General features: G+C 45.3%; 1 protein-coding gene across 2 annotated transcripts in view; it reads left to right on the forward strand.

Moving 5' to 3' along the window:
* Positions 1 to 5,724: 5,724 nt before the first annotated feature.
* TBXA2R (thromboxane A2 receptor) overlaps positions 5,725 to 19,226 on the forward strand; it is a 167,919-nt gene continuing 154,417 nt past the window's right edge. The window contains exon 1 of one of the 2 annotated variants that reach the window (XM_085637840.1): positions 5,725 to 5,951. The gene's annotated coding sequence lies outside the window, so the exon portion shown is untranslated. Of the gene's footprint in view, positions 5,952 to 6,121; positions 6,285 to 19,226 lie in introns of those variants that run through there. The other variant, XM_085637839.1, reaches the window with a different exon arrangement.

Genomic DNA, 19,226 nt, shown 5'->3' on the forward strand with positions numbered 1-19,226 from the left:
TCCGCAATGCACTGCTGATGATGTCACATATTACATCACTCATGACATGGTCAGTGACATCTCTGATGACATCTCTAATGACATCACTGATGACATCACTGATGACATAATCCACGTGATAATCTGATGCACATACTGATGCCCTAATATAAACTTTGATACACCCATTCTAAAATGCAGACTACAATTTTTGAAACTATACACACAATACCATATACTACATACCACTCACTGTTTCCTAGGTCTACACAAACATCCAGTCACTTATACATGTAGTTACTCATCAATACAGTAGTACAATATGCACTCATACATCTATCTGTACATGCAGTCACACTCTTCCGCTCATCCATAGAGTTAGTCACACACCTAGTCAGTAATACAAAGAATCAATCACATATCCATTTACTCATGTATACAGTTATACACACCAAGTCCGTTATTTATAGACGCACCATATCACTTATTTATAGAGATATTGACACATATTTACTGTCTTATACAATTAGTGATACAAGCAGACACTCATTTATACACGAACTCTTCAAATAACTTACTCTCATGTATAGTCATTTATATACTCCAACACTCACATATAGTGCCTTAAAACATATGTAGTTAGTCACACGTATACCACTGAGACATTCATTCACTCACCAACACACCCATACACACAGTAACTCATCCATACAGCCCTTCCCAGATGTGCTTTTGAATCCATACAACCAGTGAATCACCCACTCAGACATCTATGCACAGAGTCATACACCCCCCCCCACCCACCCATACAGACACCCAGGGACACATACTGATACTCAGACAACAAATCAGTGTAGTCACTAATCCACGCATTCAGTAAGATATGTTCAATCACTCACTTATACAGTCAGTCACGCATCTACTAAATAATCCCTTCAGGCACTTGTAAATGCATTCATTCTTCAATACACCTTGGCATAGATATATATGAAAAATGTTTAAACTTTACAGAAACATACATTCACGGGATGATGTCATCAGTGATGTCATCAGTGATGTCATTTGAGATGTCATCAGTGATGTCACTGACCATATCATGAGTGATGTAATGTGTGACATCATCAGCAGTACATTGCGGGCGCGCGAGTTATAGTTAGCTCAACTAACTATAACCAGCAAATTTCTCTGGTTTTATATGAGTCAAATGTCCAACTAACTATAACGTCCCTGAAAGCTATGTTTTTTTTGTGAATTTCAAAGGTTTTTTAAATGCTAATTCCTAACTATAACGTCTGTAAAACCTATGGCTTTTTCAGTGAATATATATATATATATATATATATATATTTTTTTTTATAACATTGACGAAGCCGCGAGGCGAAACGCGTCTGTTGGGGGGGTGAGGGGTCTGCATTAAAGCACTTTGCAAGGGATACCAGTGTGCTCTCCTTATTCAGCGCCGTGGAAATTATGCTGAAAGTGTTAAAAAAATATATATATATATATATTATATATATACGTATTTCACTGAAAAAACACAAAGGTTACAGGGATATTCTAGTTAGGAGATAGAATTTAAAACATCTTAAAAATTCGCTAGTTAGGTTCAGATTTTACACACACAAAACCATAGCAGTTCAGCAGTTACAGTTATACTTATCTCAAGAAACTATAACTCGTGCACTAAGGCAACTATAATTCACACCCCCGCCATGCACAGTTGTCTCTTTAATAATTTTATAGCAAGTGTTGCAGTGATATTATCAATGATGTCATGGAAGATTTCATGGGTGATGTAATATGTAATTAGCAGTGCATGGGGAGGACACGGGTTGTAATTACCTTAGGGCATTGGGCCATGCATGGTGGGGAGTTAACCGCAGTGGCCTGGCCAATGTCCTACCTTGAAAGTTAGCCAACGCAGTAGGGGGCACTCAGCCCCCCTCTCCCCGGGCTGATTTCAGCCCAGGGGACCCCATCACTCGATCCTGCCACATTTGTTTTAGGGGAGTTACGTGGCCCCCCCCTCCCTGGGCCATATTTGACACTGGGGACCCCATTCCACGGGGCCCATCGCTTAAATTATGGGGGAAGGAGTCATGCAACCCACCCTCCCCAGGCCAATTTTGGACCCCGGGACCCCATCTCCTGGGGCCTGGCCATATTATAAATGGGGAGGGGGCACTCAGCCCTGCTCCCCAGGCCGATTTTTGGCCCCTGGCACCCTACCTCCCGGGTCCACGGAGAGCAAACACAAGTTTGCCAATGTGGATAGGAAAAGCGCTAAATCCTGGGGTAGGCACCGTGAGACATAGCTGGAGCTGGCCCTCGGGCATGTGGTCCTCAGGGCCATTAATGGCTCATAGTGGAGGGGCTGAGAGGCCTCCCTCCCATTTGTGTGTACAGCCAGGGGTTGGGTTTCCTGGGGCCGAAAACGCTGAGGTAGGGGGGCTGATTGCTCTCCCCTTTTTTCACAGCCAGGCCTCAGGGGGATGCTGGCCCCAGAGTCAAATTAAGCCCAGGAGGGGGGGTGCATGCTCCCCTCTTTTCATATGACTCAGCCCCGGGAGGGGGTTCCTGGGACCGAAATCGGCCTGGGAAGGAGGGATGCATGCCCCCATTCCCCTTCTATTACACGGATGAGTCCCGGGGGATGGGTCCTCGGGCCCCCCTCCCTTTACAGTACATGGCGAGCCCAAGGGGATTGGGTACCCAGGGCCATAATTGGTCTAGGGAGAGAGGCCCTATGCCCCCCGTCCCTGTTATAAAATATATTATATATTCCCCCACCCAGGGGGCCAACAAAAGGAGGTGTGTTTTTTTTGCCCCGCAAATACCCTGCAAGAAATAAAAACATTTTGGGCCTCCGGCGGGGTCCCTGTGTGACCCCGCCACCAGGCCTAGGAGGTCAGGGTATTTCTACCCTATCCCTTGTCTTATTTTATAAATCTTTTTCTTGGCACTCCATGGAGTTCAACTTTCAAGATGGCTGCCAAAACTTCCTGGTTGAAGTGCTGGCAGCCAATCAGATCTCATTTTGATATCTGTCGGATCTGCAGAAGATTTTTGTCCCTAGATATCAATAAATCTTTTTTCTTTAATAACTCTAAAACTTCTGAACGGATTTACACCAAATTACAAAAAGAGATCTTTCTGGGCCAAGATCTAGCTTTCTGCCAAAGTTGGTGTAATTCCGTTCAGCGGCTGGGGCCATAGTCTTCTTCAAAATCTCTATGGGAAATTGCATGGGGAAAACACGTTTTGGGCCCCCCCCTTTTTCTCGGCTTCCGCTTGACGAATCACCCTGAAACTTTACAGACTGTAGCTGAAGTGATTGGCGTACTACTTTTGAAAATTTCGTGAAGATTCGTCAAACAGCGCCAAAGTTATTAGCAAAACAAAAAACACTTTGTCTATGGAAACTAGGTCCTAACTATAACTATTTACTGGCGGCCGCCAGTAAGTGATATATACATATATATCAGTATATATATCTTAGCTTTTAAACAGTGTTTGTTTTCATACAATGTGTGCCTTCATAAAAACATTCACGAAGAAAATAAGCATGGTGTTCTGGGACTTGTAGTTTTGCTATCCCTAGTATTAGTGCATGCTCACATATCCCAGAATGCACTGACTGACTAGGCAACTGTTTGAAACCCAACACAAAATAACTTGAAGTTTATGAAAGCCTCACTTTTATATTGAAGGTGGGACCTTTTAAACATAATAATAAGGCATGAGTGTCATCTTCTCTAGTAACTGCATGATATTCCGTCGTCAGTCAACCACACTGAGCATTCTGGGATTTGTAGTTTGACTTCCCCATTAGAAATACAGGCCCACACATTGCTCTACGTTTATGGATCTTAGGTGAAACATAAGGGCTCAGGGAGACACCTTCAGGACACACAGTACAATGATAACCTGACTACCGGTCACTACAGACACGGGAGATCTTGATGGATACTAGGGGTGGGCGGAATTTGCGTAGTCGCGCTACGCAAAGCTCTGCGACACGATAAAAACTCTCCGCGAGCACGCAGAAATTCAGCGAACATGCGGAATTGCTTGTTCGCGATGCTTTTTTCCTGTTCGCGAATGCTGTTTGCGTGCTCGGGAGGAAATATCTCATGAACACGCATTTTGAGAACGCGAACAAGCAAAAAATTCCGCGAAGCCGTGGAACGCTGAATTTTGGGCAATTCCGCGTTCGCCGCGGAACGCGAAATTACCCAAATTCCGCAAGCGGAACGGAATTTACCGCCCAGGCCTAATGGATACAAGGATGTTGTTCCAGATCCTGGGTGCATAGGCAGGAAAGGCCTGTCTCGGTCCTACATTTCTTAGTCTGATTGTGTCCTGGCTGCAGGTGTGAGGAAGTCCACCAAAGATGGTTCCCTCCTCTGCAAGATGCAGCCTATGGCATTGCACAAGCTGCATCTGGCTTTTATTTTGTAATTAACCAGAGAACAAGAACGGTGGGAGGTGCACGACGTCAAAACTATAGTTTAGCGTAATGGCAGGACGGTGGACCAACGCAGAGCAGAAAGCCTGGGGGCAAGTTTCTAATCAGAGGTGAAATACCTGCAGACGGAGTTTATATATTTCAACCAGAATTGTATGCGGACCTGCTGAATTCTTAGGAGGCGGTTTCCTCAGAGTCGGGGACTCTCTATACCATATAGAGGTATATCCCCATGGAATAGCACGTCTTTGGAAAAGTAGTGTGTGTTTACATTGTACAGAGCCTGTTGTATTATATTTATGGTCACAGATGGCTCTCAACCACTAAACAAAACTATGAATTCAGCGCCCTGATGAAGGATGGTTTAAAGTACATGGTACCTCCGAAACGTGCGTCAGCGCACTTTCTGTGTTTATGTAATCTGTGTGTAAATTGTAATATTGTATGTATGTTTTTTTTTAAGTTTAATGTTATATTGTTCTGTTTTTTACACTATAAGGTTGTTTTTTTGTGTGTCACTTTTGGAGACATGTACAGATTATGTATGGTTTCTCATTTAGATCATTTGGGGCTCTTTTGTAATGTATGTACTTCGTCAATAATTGTTTAGTGATATATGTATTATGTGAATGTACATTTGTGATACTATTTTTATAAAATGAAAAATATATTTTGATAATAAATGGAGTAAACTGCATTTCTGTGGGACAGCGTTTATTCTGGAAACATTACCGAATTGTAAAATGTAAATAGGGGAAAAATTCTGTTTATTGATGTGTATACCTCTACAGACTGAATGTGCACACACCGTTACAATGTGTGAGCGCCTTGCTGCTCAAAGCACAGCACAAGTGCCCTTTGAAGATGGGTTACTGCATCTTGCTGCAACGAGCTCGTGACACAAAGAATGATGCTTTCACCACTCGCCTGTGTTTCTCCTGCACCAAGAGCATGGCATAAAAGGTGCAGTGAAAGGTTAGACCTCTGGTCTTTGCCAGTGCTTGTTTTAAAATGCCTCTTATCTCCCGGACACAGCAGCTCCCGGGAGGAGGTCGGCGGTTTCTCGCGCACTTCCTAAGGCCGCCCTGGAGCCTGCTCATCCCGGGGGAGGGGGGGGGGGGCACTCCTTACTCTAGGGGGCTCATTCCCGCCCTCTGGCTTAAGTTGTACCCCACTCTGAGGGGGCTCGCACCGAGCCTGACTCAGGCTCCCGGTGCGTTTTTGCAATGCCCGCTTGTCTCGTGGCTGATGGGGAAAGGGGCGCAGTACAGAAGGTCCCGGGGAAGCAGACTTATTCACAGACCGCCCCCTCTCTCTCACGCACAGACACACACACTCGCAGACAAACACAGACTATATATACACACTGCCACCAGGCAGCAAGGCACAGAGCTGCAGTGTTTCACAAGCAGCGAGCGCCGGCCCTCCTCGCAGCCCTGCCCCGCCTGTCCTCACGGAGAGGGACCCCTGGGGATGTGAGCAGTGCACCGACCAGGGAAGGAAGGTACTGGCTCCTCCTTTTAACACACGTGCATCTTTCATACTGCGGTCGTGCATGTCTGACGGGTGGTCTGCTGTCTGCGCCTTCGGAATCCAGAACAGAGAGTGGAGGAATGGGCTGGAGGGAGTGGCTGGGGGTGGGGGAGAGAGACGAGAGAGAGAGAGGAGTGTCATGAATACAGATGCATATCAGGGTAGCAGTTTAGTGGCTGTGTCTCTGAGTTTACGACGGGATCTTCCTCGGTGCTGGTCTCCTTAATTTATCGCCTACACTCTGTGTGATCTTGGACTCATCTCCCACAAAATCGTTGTTTGTTGAATGGAGCTGGCAGCTCAGGTAGGTGCAGCACTCTCTCCCTTCTCCTGGTTTTTGGGCGAGTGTCCTCTCGCTTTTTCATCAGCTAGTAATCAGCACGAACTCTGTCATTTTCGACCTTTTGTGTAAAATATGCTTTTTATACATCATTGTATTTAGCATTGCCTGCACTTTTGAATCCAACTGTATAGTTACACTCTTCGGAGGCTACCTTACACGGTAGCATATGGATGAGTTGACTGATGTCTGAAGATGGTCACGCTTCATAGTTACAGCGCCTAAACTCAGAGGTTTCCAGGTGCTTGCTTGTCACCATCTGGGTCTGTTAAGAGCTCTATGGAAGACCTTTCCGGAATGTGATGGGCTTTTGTTTGGTGTGAGGTTCTACTTGGCCTTAGGGTTATGTGAGGGTCTGCTTAGGGTTATGTGAGGGTCTGCTTAGGGTTATGTGAGGGTCTGCTTAGGGTTATGTGTGGGGGTCTGCTTAGGTTTATGTGAGGGTTTGCTTAGGTTTATGTGAGGGTTTGCTTAGGTTTATGTGAGGGTTTGCTTAGGTTTATGTGAGGGTCTGCTTAGGGTTATGTGAGGGTCTGCTTGGGTTATGTGTGGGGGTCTGCTTAGGTTTATGTGAGGGTTTGCTTAGGTTTATGTGAGGGTTTGCTTAGGTTTATGCAAGGGTCTGCTCATGGTTATGCGAGGGTCTGCTCATTGTTATGTGAGGGTCTGCTCATGGTTATGAGAGGGTCTGCTCATGGTTATGAGAGGGTCTGCTCATGGTTATGAGAGGGTCTGCTCATGGTTATGAGAGGGTCTGCTCATGGTTATGAGAGGGTCTGCTCATGGTTATGAGAGGGTCTGCTCATGGTTATGTGAGGGTCTGCTCATGGTTATGAGAGGGTCTGCTCATGGTTATGAGAGGGTCTACTCATAGTTATGAGAGGGTCTACTCAGTTATGAGAGGGCCTGCTCAGGGCTATGCGAGGGGCTGCTTAGTATTATGTGAGGGTCTGCTTAGGGTTATGTGAGGGTCTGCTTGGGTTATGTGTGGGGGTCTGCTTAGGTTTATGTGAGGGTTTGCTTAGGTTTATGTGAGGGTTTGCTTAGGTTTATGTGAGGGTTTGCTTAGGTTTATGTGAGGGTCTGCTTAGGGTTATGTGAGGGTCTGCTTGGGTTATGTGTGGGGGTCTGCTTAGGTTTATGTGAGGGTTTGCTTAGGTTTATGTGAGGGTTTGCTTAGGTTTATGCGAGGGGCTGCTCATGGTTATGCGAGGGTCTGCTCATGGTTATGCGAGGGTCTGCTCATTGTTATGTGAGGGTCTGCTTATGGTTATGAGAGGGTCTGCTCATGGTTATGCGAGGGTCTGCTCATGGTTATGCGAGGGTCTGCTCATTGTTATGTGAGGGTCTGCTCATTGTTATGTGAGGGTCTGCTCATGGTTATGAGAGGGTCTACTCATAGTTATGAGAGGGTCTACTCAGTTATGAGAGGGCCTGCTCAGGGCTATGCGAGGGGCTGCTTAGTATTATGTGAGGGTCTGCTTAGGGTTATGTGAGGGTCTATTCATGTATGTGTGAGTTGAGCTACGTGGTGGGTCTCTTCTGGGCTCAGTGAGGGTCTGCTAAGGTATGTGGGAGTTTGACGGGCTATGCAAGGGTCTTTTTGGGGCTATATAAGAGGGTCTGGTCTAGGCTCCATAAAGGTCTCTGGAGGTACGTGTGACCGTCTATTGAGTATTTGAGGGTCTGTTGGCAGTTGTATGATGGTCAGTCCTGGGCTTTGTGAGGTTTCTTGAGTTCTGTGGGTTAGTCTTTTGGGGGCCACGCAAGGGTCTACTCTTGTCATCTGTTATGCTTGGGTCTGTTGAGTTGCACCAGAGTTTGTTCTCGACTGTTCTAGTGTCTTGACTTTTTTTTGTTTCACGAGTCAATTGCTTCTTCCAGACCACATAATGTCTTGTAAAACACACTCCGTAGGATCACTCAGTCGATTAAACAAGGCTGCAGCAAGGTGCCGGACACTTGTTTCAACTACTCATGAGCAATCGTACCAGGAATAGCCCATTGATCGCCAAGAACTTGGTATTCCTCAGTACAGCTACGGAGTGTGTTTGACAAGATATCCCGTGGCCCTGAAGAAGCAACGGGCTTCAGAAACATTTATTGGCCAAGTATATTTTTACAGAAGAAATAAATAATACAAACTTTGAGGCTTAAACTTCAAAATAAGAAAAAAAAGGCCTCCTGCTTCTCTTTTCTGACTTTATTGATTTAGGTATATCAGTATGGGCTGATTTATATCAACCGAGGGAGCATATATGCCGGTGTATAATGTGCATACATCCCTTTCCTTGTGTTGAAAACACTAGGACTGAATGTCCAACAAACTCCTGAAATGGCACATAAAATAAAAAACAATCCAACCCACTTTAGAAGACGAGGCGCATTCTTCATGAAAATATAAACAAAATGACGCCTCCTACTCACAGCTATTCACATTTCCAATTTAAAGTTTGAGGTTTGATTTGTATAGCCTCAACACACTTGAGCTGTGAATAACAACGAAAAACAAAATGCAAGACAAAGTTTAGTTTACATATCGACTTCTTGCCAAAAGTCTTAATAAACATTCAGCACCTAAAACATTGAAACTTCTATAAACCTCGGGGCTCGATTCACAAAGGTTTTGCAATGAGTAGGTGCAGTACTTTTGGCTTACTCCTTCATTTCAGTAGTAAAGTAAGGAGTTTTACAAGAGTGAGTCACAAGAAAATCTTTTTTTAAAACGGGTCCACTTTTTACAAAGAGGTAGTTTCTGTTCTTTAAATAAATGAATCGTAAAGTGCCAGAATTATGTCATTGCAAAACTTTTATTTAATCTTTTAATGCCAATCACTAGGGATCCGGTGCTTTATACTAGGAGTTTAGCTATCGCCATCTACTCAACACGTTTTTTAGGACGAATTGGGTGCAACTCCGTTTCCGTACAAATCTGTATTCTGGTGGCGTGTGCAATAGTACATTATTTTACGTATAAGGGTCTGTCTGTCTGTCCATTTTGGGGGAGCAATGGAAACATTAGGGAAAATGTGTGTCTGATTATTGAGATTTGGGGTAAATATCGAGCTTAATTTTCATAAATGAATGAATTAATTCTGTTTAGGAGTCCACAGTTTTTCCTTAGGGGCACAATAACAGCACTTCTGAATGCCAGGGTTGGCGAAAAGCAAGGCTGCCTGGTCTTGATTCCACCTCCTGCCTCCTTCTTTCAACCCTCCACTTCTCGCCTCTTTATCTCACGAACACCAAGGCTGCCTGGTCTCCATTCCACATCACTCCTCTTTCCTCCATCACCCTACACTTCTCGCCTCTTTATCTCACGAACACCGAGGCTGCCTGGTCTCCATTCCACATCACTCCTCTTTCCCCCATCACCCCCACACTTTCTTCCTTTATTACTCTCATGCAGGTTCTTTTTCCTCCCCGATTTCTCAGTTTGTCACTGTTTACCCATTTTTCTCTTCCCTGGTGTGTCCCATTCTGCTTTCTCTGGGTCCAAAGCAGATGATAAAAATTAAATCACAGTGGCCACAAAATATGAGACGGTTCCCTCCACATGCAACCACCGGCCCAAATTAAGGACTGGGTACATATTGAGTAATCTGCTGATCAGTTTTTCACCTCTAGCATCTCACCATCGTTTATCTGGGAATAGGCTATGTCGCCCTTGTATTTAGACATCCATTTTTGATCCATACATTTGATATATTCTCTTAAAGTTAGACTCCTTTTATGTTGGCCTTGACATGTAAGTTTTATGATCTGCCGCCTAGACACAGAAAAAGTTAGGGAGCAAACAATGTTTCTTCTGTCAAGCACAGAGGAAAGGCTCCTTTGATGCTTAAAAGTCGTCAAAATATTCCAGGCGATTGCCGAATACCGAATATTGAAATTATTCACTACTCTCCATTTACTGACTGATATATGAAGGAATGAATTAACTTTTAATCGGGCCAACAAATTCCGAAAGGGTGTCCTTGTGCAGGAAGAGCTAAGCCAGATGAAACAGCGGAGGAGGGCACTAGATGCTGATCAGGCCGGTTTTAACCAATTCCCTTAAGTGTGATTGGCTGTGAGGCAACGGAAGGGCAGGCAGTGCCATAGTTTTGGGGTGATGACAGAGAATGACCCGCCATAACATGAGGATATGAATAAAGCGCCTTAAAAGGGCCCTCCATTGAATGATGTCACAGTACATCTCAAAACCCAAGATTACGTCATCCAACAAAGGAACATTCTAGAATGCCTATTGTTGGCGACTGTTAGAGATGCAGCACTGGGAGAAGAGAACGTTATATTCCCGATGTCCCCGTGAAAGGCGATGTCCATCGTGAGCGGGAGACAATCCAGTTTGGTCAAGTGAGAAGAAATGGGACAAAACCTGGATGGCCACTGGACAGGCCAAGCTACGTGGTGTTAAAAAAATTGAGAGCAAGGGCAGAAGAAGCTGAAGGAGACCCAGGTAAAGGGAGTTGACTTGGTCTAAGGGGGTAGATACTGCAGCTTGAGCCACCTACCCCCTGGTGATCAGTGTGACAGAGGAGAATAATCCCATGGAAGGGTTTGAGATGTCAGAAACAAGTAAAGACTACCTGACTAAACAGAAGAACCACATACAAATCAGGATCTTTCAGAATGCAAAGGCTGGGGACCTTGGAAGCTGCTGGGGGTGGTCGCCCAAAGCTGGTGGCCACCAGGTAGAAGTCCATGGCATGGGGTTCACCAAGTATCAAGACCTGCTTACTGTTAGAGTTCAGGTCCAGAGAGCTGTTCTTCCTCCAGCTGAAGATGGTAGTTCAAGTTTGGGTGGTTATTCACTAAGGGTCGCGCGGGTGCTGGTACAGCACTCTGCAAAGTAGGCTGGTTTTTAAAATGGCTTGCCGATGCTTTGCGCCATGCAAGCACTGGCACAAAACCTAAGTAAGCAGGGACGCATATGTGTCACCTACAGCTCCAAGCTGTCATTCGAATGCCCACGGAAAGGGCTAGTCTTTTAATGTGGCTCCTGATACTTGGGATTAACCTGATTCTAGGCACTCCCAATTTTGGCAGCCGAGGGTCTGAGACAAACGGATTTCAAGCAATGTGTCCAGGATCACACAAACACGATAAGAATTTCCCCTTTGGATCACATCTCCTGCAGTATGTAGAACTGTCAGATCCTGCACACATCACAATCTAAAATAAACAAGCACTGAATGGAGAAGGCAAGCAAAGAAAGTGCAGTTTACAGGTTCTGTTAAAAGCTTTAGTGTCTAGTGGTTAAGAACAAAGGAGGAAGGGGGGAATCTAAACGTTGGTAAATCTGAAATTCGAGTGTGTGCAGGAGGGTTAAACTCAGTAAAAAAAAGACCAATAGTAATGCCAAACAGATGCATATGTGACATTTATATAGCAGCAGGGTAATACTTTGACACACTCCTTTTTTATAAAGGTTTTTTCAAAATATGACGTGTTAGCCAGCATCCGAGTAGGAATAGCTATGTGGCTATTGAAAAGGTGGCAATAGAAAACCTAAGACAGTGTATAAAAAGTCGACTCCCGTCCCCCCCACACATGCCGTCATAGGATAACGTCATGCTTATCACAATTTTGGTGTCTGCTGTTTCCTCCTGTTTTTTCCAGCAATGTGTTCCCAGCTGGACTCCATGGTGTCAGGGGTCTGGGAGCAGAGGCATGCACTATTATTAATTTTTTAGGTATCGCCTGACCCAGCGCATGCGCTGGTCTGGCGAGACTTATTGAGAGGGCTCCAAAAAGTGCTACCAGGCCAGCCTAGAGCTACCGTGCATGTGCGCGGGCGCGCGCGCTGCGCTTTACCGCGATTACTTTCACTTTCGCGGCCGCCATAGCCAATAGGTCTCGCTTTTGGGACCTTATAAGTATTTAGTTATGCAACTGTTGCATGGCTAAACACTTATAAGGCCCCAAAGGCGAGACCTATTGGCTATGCCAATGCTTGTTTTTATCCTAACCTGGCTGGCATTTTAATTTTTATATTACATCTACTTTTCTATTTTAACCTTTGAAATCCTTTTCTGTGTGTTAAAATGGACACTGGTTCATTGGCTTCTCTCGGTTCTGGTGTTTTCAAACTCACCACCGAGGGCCTTTCTTTGGGAGTTTGTCATGTATTCAAGATGTGGCTGTTTTACACATGAATTAAATATAAGTGATGCCTGAGGTAGGGATGGGGGGGGGGGGGGGGGGGGGGGAGTGCTACTGAGTTAAGATGTATAAACCTGGAGAGAAAGAGCTCGAGTCCCAAAGACTTTGCTGTGACTTACTGTTGTAGTGCAGCTGCTTTACTCCTGGAATTTACAAGTAAGCCAGGATTACTACGGAAGTAAGTCACATCTACTAATTGAAAAAACTCTGTTAATCGGGTCACGTATTTCGTAGTGCACAGTAAATTGCAGGTCTGGGTGGGTCTGGTGGTGTTTATTGTTAAGAATGCTGTCTGTATTTGTGTTTCTAAATTATTAATAACGAGCTGGTTTTCTTACCCTGCCTCCTGTTTTGTAGCAAGTGTACCAGGGGCCCTGCTGCAAACATGGAAACTGCACCTTCTGGCCTTGGTTGGGTACTATATTTGGGGTGCAGGAGGCCTCACACCCCTCTGCCCCGGTGCCACTGCACCTGCTGCACCAATGAAAGCCACATCTGCTTGCCTTTCACTCTCCCATTTCCTGACTTCTGGGTCAGTGTATATGGTAGCCTCCCTGCAGGCAGGGGCTTAGCCTACATTGTGCAGCAGGTGCAGTGGCACCAGGGCCCAGAGGGGCCAACTGAACATGGGTTATTTCTGTATTTTACAATCCAAACAGTAGCCAGGGGAGGCTGTTTCCTTCTTTGCACGAGGGCCCAGGAGAAGGGGAGTACCCTACTGTCTGCAGGGGAGTGCAGGGAATGGAAATGCATCAATGCATGGTATCCCTTGTCTCGCGATAGTAAGGCATGTCCTTGTGGCTCTCCTGTTGCCTTACCAGGTGTGCCACTGTATCCCTGCCCCCATCCTTAAATAATGGTATCAACTGAGACATAGGCCTGCTGTGAAAATGCTCAAGTTCTGTTCCTCTTCCGGGTGAGGAAGGTGTCTTTTCTAATAAGGTTAATAAAGTCCATACTGAACCCAACTTTTCATGAAGAAAGTAACATGAACAACAGAAAAAACATACATGTACCACAGAGGAGGGCTAGCCATGTAAAAAGACCCCTTCCATCAGCCTCCCCCTAGAAGTGATATATGGGGGTGCTTTCCTAGTATTGAGGCGGCCCCAGATCGTGCCTTTAAAAGCCTGCACTGGTTAGACTCTTCACAAGAGACTGAGACACGTGGAGGCCATAGCGCCCATCTCTTCGAGGCACTTTACACGCATCCACAGGGCAGCGCAAACGTGCCTTCTCTTCTGGATGGTTTGTTCTTTTAGTCTGGTGTTGTTTCTATGCTTAGCTCAGGTTGAGTCACACGATCTTCTCGAGTCTCTGCCACCACAATGAGTCGGCAGTTTCCCCTGTTTTCCCTAAACTTTGTAGACTACTTTGTATTACTTTTTTAAAATTCGTTTTAAAAACGTCTTTCCACGTCTTAACTCTTATAAACCCTGCTTCCTTTATTTATTGCCGCATCACGTCCTTCCGATTAGACCCTTTCTGTCCTCGTGGTTGAAGCAAGGAAGGGAGAATTTAGTGACACTGTAGGAAATTCAGTGATCAGAGAGGCGAGAGGTAACACTCTCCTACACAAGCTCCAAGCCATCCAGAACACCGCAGACAGACTCGTCCTCGGAACCCCACGGCATGAACACGACCCAACACCTACGAGACCTCCATTGGCTCCCCGTCGAGAAGAGAGTAACCTTCAAACTACTCACCCACGCCTACAAATCCCTCCACAGCATCAGACCCAAATACCTCAACGGGAGAGTCTCCTTCCACTTACCCTAAAGGAACCCCCGCTCCACCGACCTCTCCCTGGCAGAGACCCAACGCATCCGCAGAAACAGAGCAGGTGGAAGAGCCTTCTCCTACGTCGCGACCAAGGCCTGGAACAAGCTCCCAGTCAATATCAGATGCTCGCCTACCCTGCACACCTTCAGGAAGAACCTCAAGACCTGGCTCTACGACTGATCCGGAGCTGCATCCCCCTCGCCCCCCCTCCACCCCCCCAGAGCCTTGACACCCTCATGGGTGAGTAGCGCGCTTTATAAAACCCTGATTGATTGATTCCAACTATTACCTCTTTCTCCCATCACCCCACACCTCCTTTCTCTTTATCTCAAGAATACCGAGGCTGCCTGGTCTTGAGTCCACCTCATGCCTCTTTCTTCCAACCCTTAAACTTCCCGTCTCATTATCTCATGTATACCGAGGCTGCCCGGTCTTGATTACACCTCATGCCTCTTTCTTCCACCTCCTACACTTCCTGTTTCTTTATCTGATGAATACGGAGGCTGCTTGGTCTTGATTCTACCTCAAATTTCTTTCAAAATGTATGTATTTGTATCTTAAAGAAAATAAATGTTCAACAAGAACATCACACAATTTTCAATTGCACGTTCTTACCATCTCGACTCAATTCATTCTTATGCATTAATAGTTCCAAATGGTCTTCCTCGATTAGAAGTAAATACGTCCCGCTGCCACTTGTAAGAGCCACCAGAGGTAACACTAAAAACGATTCAAGAGTTTAAGAAAACAATGAGATACTCAGTGCAGAGAATATGAATCCAAACTTCTAAAATATATATATTTTCACCCTAGATGCTTAATGAAACTTGTTAATAATTAATTGTCTATTTATACAGAAGATTAGATGGATGTATATTATGAGTAATTGTAAAAATGGGTTGGTTAATGTATTTAATAAGGTGAGCCTATGATGAGATATCGTAATAACTTATTGCTCCCCTTTAGTTGGACGAGTGGGCCAAATCACTGTAACACAATACAACACAACATAGAACACAATTCTTCTTAAACAGAATGGTGCATTATGTTACAGTGATTTGTGGTGGTGAGGTGCATTAGGATTTGTCGCAGTGTATTATTGTGATTTCTATTTTGTATATTCCATTGTCTTTTGTATATTGTCTTGTGTTGTTTGATCATACAGTGTGTCATGGACTTATTTCTAAATACTGTCTCCCCCTCTTCCGCTCCCGTTCCCTCCATGACCCGCCTCCCAGCAGCTGGTCTGCCTGCTTTCTGGTCTGTGGTTCTCGCTTCCACATCTGGTCATAGTGTTGCCACATTCTTCCCCTAAAAGTCTTTTCAGATCAATAATATGTTTTGTCGGCAGGTGCAGGGCCGGACTGGCTGTAGCGGGCACCAGGCGTTTCCCTGGTGGGCCGCCAGGGTGGGGGCCGGTTTTAGACCCCTGGGGACCGTATATAAGGCCCCTGCAACAAAAGTGTCACAAAGCTTTCTACCAGCACCCCCTCATGGGCCGCCAAACTCTTTGCTAGGGCCGGTTTCGGTACCCAGTCCTGCCCTGGGCATGTGCCCGGTTGCAGGGTCCAAATACAGAAACTACGTTCAAAAACATTTAGGCGGGAGTGACGAGGATTAGGCGGTACAAAAGGGGGTGGTGATGGACGGAGCATCAGAACCAATCAAACACTCACACCCAGTCAACAGATCTGGGTTTGCTCCATCACCGTTCTTTAGCCCACTCTGCCACCCCAGTTCAGACATGGCCATATGCAAATCAGTCTGACCCTGTGCCTCATGGGAACAGTCCAGCCCGAACTGCCAAGCCATGTCTTCCCTGGACCGGAAACAAGCTTCCTAGGACCGGTTTCTGGCATTTCAGCCGTCTTCAGCCAGGCTTGCTTGAATCCAGTGGCAAAGTGAGCAAGGGACTCACGTCTGAGCATACCCTGCCAACTTATGGCGAACAAAGCGGTACAAAGGATTAGGGCCAGGGTTGCCCACTTTCAGGAACTATTCATGGGACATTTTCACAATTTTGGACATTTTGACGGACAAGTGGAAAGGTTTAACCATTTGAAATGCAAAAAAGACCAACGCAGGGAACAGAGGAGCGTTGAACGTTCTCCTAAAGTGATGACTCGGGCATCATCAGGCCTGGCGGTGACACGGAGAAAACCCTCTTGGTAGAGTGAAGGTGGAGGTGAATGGCAAGGCGGCCATGGTCAACGTGGGGGTGCGAGAGAAGCAGGGTGTTGGGTGCTTTCTTGGAAACGCCCACCGCCACATGCCTCACCCCCCACAACACTCAAAAACCAGGGGGTGGGGCTAACTTTTTTGGGCACTACCATGTAAAGTATCCGAGCAGTAAAAAAGTGAGCAAACCCAGTTTGTGCATTTTTACAGCTAACATTAAAGGGCATGGAAGCAAACCCCATTACACCCGAATTAAAGCTCTGCACCGGGCAAACAACTGCAAACTGATCCCGCAGTGTTTTGCTCCATTGGCCATCATTAAAAGTAGGGAGAAATATTTTCGCTTGATGCAAAAGCACTTTCTTTTCCGTTATCAGCAAAAATAAGGCAAACCACTTTATTCCTTTTTAATTCGTTTTAATCCCAAAATATTCTTTGTGCTGTTTTTTGTTTAAACCCTATGACACTTGTAAGATGGCTCATCCGTATTGTATGCGTCATGTATTGTTACAGTCATTTCACAATTCGTTTCCTCTTTCTTAACCTGTTGCAAAAATCTTGTTCTAATATGGACGCGAGTTAAATATGTTTACTCTTTGCAAGCAGCCAATAGGGTGGGAGCTTGGTGCCACAGCCAGAAGGGGCATTTACCGTTCGATTTGTTTATTGCACTTTTTTTTTTTTTTTTTTAAGTGTGTGATTTTGGTCACCAATGGGGTGATCTTTCTTCCGAGGATTGGCGATGGTTCTCGAGGAGACCGAACCCTTGTGTTACTGATTTATTTTTTTTACACCCAGATTTTATTGGTTTTCAAAAGCATCATCTTCAATCATAAGTCTTACCCACTTTCTATCTAGTACATGTTATTGGCAATCCTGGTGTATTTATTTAACACTTAGTCCCAACAAAACTATCAACCCTTGTGTTCCTGATGGCTCCTAAATATATGTGATGATAAAAGGAAAGGCTTGTTTAGAACAATTAAAACTGTCCTGGGTGAAAATCCCAGTTGACTAATTGCAACTGGTTAACCAAGAAAAATACGATGGGTGAAAATGTTTACTCAGCCTTAACCGCTGAGAGTTTGCCTAAAGACAATCCATTCCATAATTTTTTTTTTAGCTTTTTCTCTGCCATACACAAGTGTCCAAAACAAATGCAGATTAATTTTAACTCTGTCTTAAAAGGAGCGACCTTATCAGAACTGCGAGGCCATGATCCAGCCCAACAGGACCACAAACATCCCTTGATGTCTTTTGACATTTTAGAAATTATTTCTAGAAGAACCAGTGATTGGCACCTGGGGTTTTGTGCTTTCATTGACCTGCAACGAAGATATTCCAGTTACAACTTGAATCTTATTATTGATGTCTGTAGATGGAGATTTGTTACAGTTAGTGATTTATTGGTCTGCTTGACATATAGTTCAGTGCCCAAACAGTAATTTCCAATAACTGTACGGCCACTCTGGACTAGCGGTTCACCGGACTACCCCAGTAGAGGTTGGTGGTGGAGACCTCCTACCGCCCTGAATGGGATGTCTATTCAGCCTTGAGAACACTCATTCTATCCACTGATCCTCTGCTACGGAGCAGTGCCAGACTGACCTACCCACATGTCTCCTAGCCAGCGTAACGGAAACTAGCACCAGTTAAAGTGCCATCAGAATAACAAGCTAAATGCGAAGTAGTGTTGGTGGATTGCATGTGCACAGAAATACAGCAAGACCCTTATATTGTGGGTCTGTGGAGGCCGTCCTGCAAGAAGAAAGATGTGTGTGGTGTAGATGGGATTGGATATCTTGACGTACTGCAGCCAATTTGTAGGACTTATTTTTGATTTGCCGGATGCTGGGGTTCACCAAAAGATTTGCAACACTTACGGTTTCCCCTCTGAATTTAAAGGTGGGGAACAACAGAATTTAAGAAGGTAGATTCTAAGCTGGCTCCGCCTTCAGAAATCCTTGTCTTGACTTCAGGACATAGTGAAGGTCTAACCGCCGTATTTCACTTTCACTACATTTGCCATTCCAGGATCACCATTCAAGTATGGAAATAAATGTATGGCCCCCAACATGAAGGGAGAAAATTCTCTGCACATCACGGCCATTTATTTTTCTTTTTTTTTTAAATAAACAAGATGCTATCGTGGGAAAGTTCTCTGCAGTGGCTAATTTGTAAATAAAAAAATAAATAAATAAATAATATATATATATATTCTCAGGAGCTCCAGCCCATTTCTCCTGTAAAGCTACCTAAAACAGAGACAACTACTAACCAGGAAGTTGGGAGAGGCTGTGGCCTAATGGCCAGAGCTGCCAACTTCAGAGTTCGGCATCCAGGTTTGAGTCTCGGCATCGGCTCAACATCCTGTGATTCAGGGGAAATCATTTGATCTCCCCGTGCCTACCAAAAAGGAGTGTGTCCTTAACTGGTGCTCATGAAACTATAGCGCCGGTGTTGATGGTTAAGTGAGGTGCTGAGCACCGGAGGCGTCTGGCTCCTACTAAGCGCTGGTTCTCTGACTCCATAGAAAGCACTGCTTCATTGACTGCAATGTTGGCGTAATGCACCCTGTCTGTCATGGATCTTCAAGTAAGGCGAGCTGTCCTTCACCAAGGGAGTTGAGGCTACCAGCATCTCAAGGACCACCTGCATCTGTGCTACTTTACCTCCAAGCAGCTGAGCAGAGCCTTGCCCTGCAGCCCACGGGCAGTACCAGCGGCCGCTTCACCAGCAGAGAGTCAGGCCAGTTTGCTGGGAGGAGAATGAGAGAAG

The sequence above is a fragment of the Triturus cristatus genome, chromosome 12 (genome assembly GCF_964204655.1).
Source record: "Triturus cristatus chromosome 12, aTriCri1.1, whole genome shotgun sequence".
Taxonomy (NCBI): Eukaryota; Metazoa; Chordata; class Amphibia; order Caudata; family Salamandridae; genus Triturus; species Triturus cristatus.